Below are 7,719 nucleotides of genomic sequence, written 5' to 3' on the forward strand. Positions count from 1 at the left end.
GTCAGGTACATCATTCCATGAGAGAACTCGTCCAGCGTGTAGAAATCCTTGTCTTGTAGCCAACTCTGAAGGGTCTTTTTCATGGATCTTGGATTGTGGTCCTTCAGATATTCTTTCAGATGTAGTGGTAGTTTGTTGAACAGTTTCAATCCGGCATATGATAGTTTTTTTCAAATAAGACTGTTCTGTGAATAATCTTTTGCTTGCCTGGTGTACTGGTTGTGCAGGTGGCTTTGTTTCGGAGGGTCTTCTGTTATGGAGTACAGGATGATTCCCAGTATGTAAATTGAAGCTACTGTAAGTAGTTTCCAGTCTTTGTAAATGTTTCTGCAGCTCTCTCTAGGTCCTAGTCCTACCATTATTCTAACTGCTTTTTTCTGCAAAATAAGAGCTCTGTGAAGATTACCTTCAGAAGAACTTCCCCAAACAGTTATTCCGTAGCGTAGGTGGCTTTCAAATAATGCATGGTATGCAATTCTAGTGGCCTCATGAGTACCGGTTGCTTTTATTCTCTTTAATGCAAATAGTGCTGAGCTAAGCTTTAGGCAGAGACTATTTATGCGATCTTTCCAGTGCATATTATCATGGATTGTAATACCCAAGTGTTTAATTTTTTCGACTGCTTGGAGGCCTGGTAGGTCAGATATGAGTGCCTTTTTACTACCTAGTAACATTTTTTTTTGGTTTTTTTCTCATTTAAAATAAGATAGTTTTTAACTGTATATTGCTGGGCCATGCTGAAAGCTATATAAGTGTCAATTTCTAGTTGTTCAGTATTCCCATTGGCTGAAAGCAGGACAGTGTCATCTGCATACATTATCATGTTACACTATTCTCTTAGATGTTGAGGAAAGTCATTTACAAATAAGATGAACAAAACTGGTCTGAGGACTGAGCCTTGTGGAACTCCTCTTCTTACTGATAGAGGCTTGGACTGTACTGATCTTGTGATTCTGCAGGTTGTTTCCTTCAGTTCAACTATTTGTGTTCGTCCCCTGAGGTAGCTTGCAAAGCACTTGAGTGCCGTTTGTTGAATACCTAGATTTTTAAGACCTCCTGTGAATTAACCATTTAGAACAAACCACTCACAGTCATTGTGACATACGAGTATTTTGTTCTGGGGGTCCATTGTGTCTTACACGTACGAGTAGAGCTTGCCTACAAAAAATTCCCAGTGGCACCGAAATACCATAGCATCTTCTTCATAGTGGTAATGTGCAGAGTCACTCTTAGCCTTAATGAACTGTTTTATGAGTGTGATTATTTTGAAGAGGACCAATAGCTTGGCCGTGAGACCACTGAGAGGATTACTTGTGTGAGGAAAAGATTGCAAAGGATGTGTGCAAATTTGCCCTTGATCATTATTTTCAATTTTGATTGAAAAGGGAATATACAACTGTATCAGGAGCCTAAAGATACAGTGCTTGTTTGGAACAAACAAAGCAACATTTTTGTTTGGTGGACTTCCATTTGTTGACTGCAGAGAGAAGTGAAGTGTAGAAGTTGACATAATTGATAGGATATGCATTTATGAATGGAAGGAACAGTACAAGTTCCTTCCATTGTATAAACTGTTCTTTTAACATTCAAAACTTATCCGTTTTTAATTTTACATTGCATGATAACTATTTCTGATGTTAGTGTAATATGTAACATATTTGTTCAAAATAATTTGAAATAACTTAAAACAGGTTGACAAAAAATAATTTTATCCCATTCGATACAAAATGTGCTTTTAATTCATTTTAGGACCATTTTGTCCAATTTTTAAGCACTGTAAATCGGAAGATGTCACCATAAAACCTAAAAAATAAATATTTCTACGCACATTTAGACCCACTTCTCCATTCCTTCCTCTTTAAGCACAACTCAAATGGTTGTGAAAACTTAGGGAGTTGTACTGAGCTATAACTGAAGCTATTACAACAAAACATCTTTTGAAAGAATTATTTTGTATTTTGGGAATTTTTAGATCTAACTGAGGTCTGACTCAGTCCTAAGACTGTTGACAGTGAACATTATTTAAAAATAAACAATTTTGATTATAAATACAAGCAAACAAAAGCTAAAGGGCTGTTACTGTACAAAATACAAAAAAGCATAACAAAAAAGGCCTATTTGTTGTTTTTGTCTATTGCAGAAAATAACATATACAGCAAAACAAATATGTTGTGGATACATAGTGTTTGGTACTAGACAAACAGAACAAAGTAAGGCATGGCAACTGACAATATTATTGCTACAACTTTTCAGAAATTTTGAAATAGCACTTACAGTTTTGTCACAGAATCAGAGAAGAGATTTCCTTTGTACTTCATTGGAAAGATTTATGAACATTATTCGTAAACAAACTATGAATTTATTGAATAAACTGTCCTTAGTTGACTAAACTAAACATAATACACAGTACAGAAAAAACAATGGGATTGAAACTTAATAAAATGTTGTGTGACAGTCAGTACCGAGAATATTGAATAAACTAACTGTGTAGGAAAATATGGTTCTTTTTAGCTATAATTTTTATGATAGTTTAGTGAGTGATTTCTAAAAGCTCTAACACAAATTGTAAGTCCCAATCCATGCCAAATCCCAATCTTGATTAAATCCACATTCAACAACCGGCCGAGCTCCATGAAAGTGTATTTACATTTTCTCATTCAGTTTGATATTCTGAATGAATATTACTCAACTAAATTTGTAGTGAATTATTAAATATATCTGTCCACGCATTCAGCAACACCACAGCTGTAAAGAGTGGGTCACAGGAATACAGTCTAAACATTATATGGTCTATTGTAAGTGTAATATACAAATATATACAGAGTATTCGGTACAGGGTGTTAACATGTACAATTCCTTAAAAATAATTGACGGCTTTAAACTCCACACCATGCAATGACACTATTTGAGGGAGTTTAGAAACTATTCTAAGCATTCTATTTGATTTCAGTTAAACATAACTTTACAATAAAGTTCAATAAATCTAACAAATCAAAATCGTTAATTACACCAATACAATTTATTAATATTTTTTCATAAGTACAGGTCTAAAGTAATGTATTTTCCAAAAATTGATCTTGTAGTTAGTTGTGATTTTGTTAATTCTGGAATAATATTAATTGGAGATAATAATATGATAACTATGTGTGACTAATGGAGATAATTGGCTACTAACACAATAATTTTATCACAATCTATATTTTGTATATTGATGATAAATTAAGATGTTATCAAGGTATAAAACAACTGAGGTCTACAGTAAAAAAATATTTTTCTTTTTAATAGCAATTTCTTAAGAAGTGAATCTACCTGAAACATCTATATATAATCTGGATTCAAAGTGCATACAAATTTTGAATTGTGCATTTTAACAGTACTTATTAAACGGTCTTACATCCTCTTGTAATATCTCAAATACTTACTCTCAGAACTACATATTCGTTAAAAAAACAGAAAGGTTCCTACTCAGTTTCACAAATAAATATTCACTGTTAAGAAATTTAATACATTGTCATGTTTACTGCATACACATAAATTCATACTAAATTAAAGGACTAGATCTGTAAGTACATTTACATTGTAACAGTCATTGAGGTAATAAGGAAACTATAGTAAGGAAATAAGGCAATTTGGGAACAATGTCATATGTGAATGTAATTGAAGTTCAATATGAAAGTAAAGAAATTTGTTCATGATTACATTAATACATAATATAAAGTAAAAAGTATTTAACTTTTTTTGTTCCAATATTTTCCCCAAATTTTTTTAATTTTTATATATGTTCTATTTTTGTTATATCTTTCTGTTCTCTAAATTATTTTTCTTATTGTTCTGTGTTCTGTTATTTTGTTGTTATTTAAAACATAGTTTTATATGTTCAAAATTGTTATTGTAACAATTATAGTTGTACATTGTGTTATTTTTTATATCAAAATCTATTTTTTTAAGATATATTTTATTTCATTCATGGTTTTATGTTTTTTTTTATTTATCTACAGTTGGTTAATAAAGGTAGTTAATTTGTTATTTAAAGTTTATTATTGAGTTTATAGTTACCTTAAACATAAAAATGATAATAACAAATACCCAAAGCCTTGTATCTGTTAATAAAACTAAATACTGATTGTGGTACCTATAGGGTTTATAATCAATATTTTGAAAGTACAACATAGGTTTTTGGACTTTTACCATCATTAATGTAACAAAAATAGAGAGCACTAGTTGTTCCTAGGAAGGATTGGAATTGACATAAGGGTAGGTATATCTAAAAAATATAAAGTAATAAAAATGTTTCAATGAACTCGCCCAAGTTATAATTAACAAAAGCTGTGCGTCAAAAAGTCTCTGGCATGTACCTGAGGCTGATTAGACCAAATACCAACCATGTCACTGCACAGAACAAGCGCACGGAACGACACATCTCACACACACCAGGGAAGGTGAGAAACTGAGGAAAAATCAATATGTGGCAACAAGGCATGCCATCAGATGCTTGTTCTGTCCCCTAGCCTTGTGTATGTTAGTAAAAGTAGCAATATTGATTGTTGTACCAATAGGGTTGAAATACAGTGAGTGGTGTGAGAAAAAGATGAGATGTACCACTATTTTGGGATGGTGTCCAAGGGTGACCTTCCGGAATTATTTTTATTATGTATTGATAAAATATTGCTTAATGTATTTTAACATAAAACATTAACTATATATTCAAATAATTTGCTAATATGTTGCAGATAATTCCCATTTTTTTCTAGATTATGTATTTTATTGTTTGTGTTTATATTAAATCACACAAAAACTGTACAAAGAGAGTCAACTTTTTTACATTCCACCATGTGCCTATCTAACTATTTATGAGTAAGAACTGAAAAACTGTTTATTTTTTAGCTGAAAATTACATTTTATACATTTGTTTATCAAACTTATCCAGTATTATTGCTAACAATTGTAACAATTTCAAACACATCTCTGTGCCAATTGGTACATAGCCTTTAAAACTCTTGTAGGGAAACATTGTGCAATTTTTGAAACAATACTTGACTATTTCAGAATGGTACATCAAAACAACAGTTTTAGAGTTTAACAGATGTCCTGTATGTGCTATGTTTTTAAAGTACAAATAAAATAATTAAAACAATACTTAGTTTACAATGCATTTCCCTTAAAATGCCATGTCACATAAATTAATGTACTTTCCAAAATTTCCTTAATCTTAATATCCTTTTTTTAGTGGCTTTTAAAGTTTTAATAGTGGATTTCCATGAATAAGAACAACTTAGATGTTAAATAGTGTGTAAAAAAGAATGGAGATAACATTAAAAGAAATAAAACTAAAAAACAATGTTGTACCTACGGGACCAGTTCAGTAAACATAAGAAATGGATCCTTGGTTTTCATCTCTCTAATTTATATTCTTATTACAATTGTATTAAAATTAAATATTATCATTATAATGTCATTGTTTTCCCTATTCCACATTCTTATTATAAACACAATATTACATTTCAATTACAGTTACTTAATCAACATTTTACAACATTACGATTTTGCTATCTTTTATGCTGTTTATTTGATATAATTCATTCTAATAACCTTTAAATTGTAATAATTTTGTACTCATTCACATAAAATATATTTGAAAAGAAACAATTTATATCCACAAGTGCTGTTAGAAATACCACAACCATCTACTGATGTTACAGAATCCATGCCTCTACTGGTGGGTTAAGAACAAAAGCAGTACAACTTCATATTTAACCAGGATCGCTTATCTTCCGTTTTCAATAGACATTTGATATATAGCATAACAGCTTGGGTAGGATCTTCAAATGGTAATCTATTGTGAGTCTTGGTAATACAGAAAAATTCAACCTGAACATTAGGAAGAGGAAATGCAAGAGACAGCTTCAGTAAACTGTTCAAGGAGTACAAATACTTAATGGTTCCTTTCTCTAAACAATCCTCTACTGCATAAATCAAGACAGTTTTAGACACAAATATAAACAACTAAAACACAAGAAAAATACGAAACGTTATCATACCCCTTCACATACCTGTTTTTCTAAAACAATTCTATGAAGACTCAACATATTCATGCAGTAGACATGCTGCAGTAGATAAAGAAACAAAACCCAACCACAATCAAGAAGGCTCTTCAGGCATAGTACATCGTATACAGTTCTTTTCTAACAGGAAGAATGAACAACACTAATATCAGAATAGTTTTAAAATTCTGTTTTTGTCATGTGACACCTAGCTGTTTTTGAACAATATGTTAATCAAGAATTATGTCTACTGCGTAGTAAACAACCTGGAAGACCATTGAAAAAAGAGTTCTGTTGGTTTATCTCCTATCACAGTGGTATAAACCTGTATGTGGAAACACAAGTTATAGGAAATAATACAAGCTGTAATTATGTAAGTAAAATCAATCATCAAGTAATCAAGTTTAGAGATACACAGTGCTCAATATTAGTATATTTTCTTTTTCTTTTAAAAGAATAATAAAAATGCCAATAACAAAAAAATTTGTTTGTATGCAGATGACAACAACATTATAGTGACAGGTAAATCTCAAGGTGATATTGATACTTCTACCTATATTGATTCAGCAGATAACTGCATTATTTCAAAACAATTGCTTATCAAATAGTTTTTAATTAATCATAATTTACTACGGTACTGAATTTAAGTAAACATAACTATAAAACATTCTCAAGAGAACAAAATAGAACTGACAGACATAATTGATTTACAGTAATCTCATAGTACAAGACGATTGCACAAAATTTCTAGATACAACCATTTCTGCAAATCCATGTTGAAATAAAAAAGGTTGACAAAGTATTAAATACATTTTATCTGGATCTACACTTTATGGCCCACATATGGCAGTTGTGTGACTTAAATTCTTTAAATAGAGTCTATTACTAGAATCCTAGCTGTTTTGAGTTAATGTATAAATTCATAAATATTTTACCTTTAGGCTACCAGTTAATTAACTTAAGAGCCAGCTGTACTAATGGCCATCTTGATTTTAGAACCATAAGAACAATGTTAATCTTCAATAACTTTGAGGTTCCTAATATTTTGTTGGAGAATCATGGCAGATGTGATGTTAAAGATATAATTAATATGTATGCAAAGAAAATTTTTGATTTTAAAATATTTTAATTAGTTACTCAGAAAAAATCTCAAACCATTTTAAACATCACTATTTAAATATTGAAATGTATACACTTTATCATAAAAGCTAAAGAGCGTTTGGATGTGTATTAATAATCATATCTACAAAAAATAAGGGTGAAAAACATGTTTAAAGTTTAACATTGTTCTTATGGGGTATTGGGCGTTCTTTTGAGTTTACCATTGTACTCAAGGTCATTTCATTACAACTGGCTCTTAAAGAAAAACACAACCTTTAAAAATTAACAGGGATTTTGGTAGTGTAGTTAAGAAAAACCTATGTGGGCATTACATATAATAAAAAGTGACAATGAAGAATGAATATGTACATGCTGGAGCCTAGATTGTCATTTACTCCCATAAAAACTGGTTACCTCACATACTTGGTAGTGGTCTGTTTGGAGTGACATGGTGATTCTGGCATTAACACTTTTTCCAGTCACTTGTAGTATTCAAGATATAAAAAAGTAAATTATGAAGATGAGTTGTTTATCTTTAATATAAATATGGTAAATAGTTTTTTTTATTCAAGTGATT

Source organism: Homalodisca vitripennis, chromosome 1 (assembly GCF_021130785.1).
Source record: "Homalodisca vitripennis isolate AUS2020 chromosome 1, UT_GWSS_2.1, whole genome shotgun sequence".
Lineage (NCBI taxonomy): Eukaryota > Metazoa > Arthropoda > Insecta > Hemiptera > Cicadellidae > Homalodisca > Homalodisca vitripennis.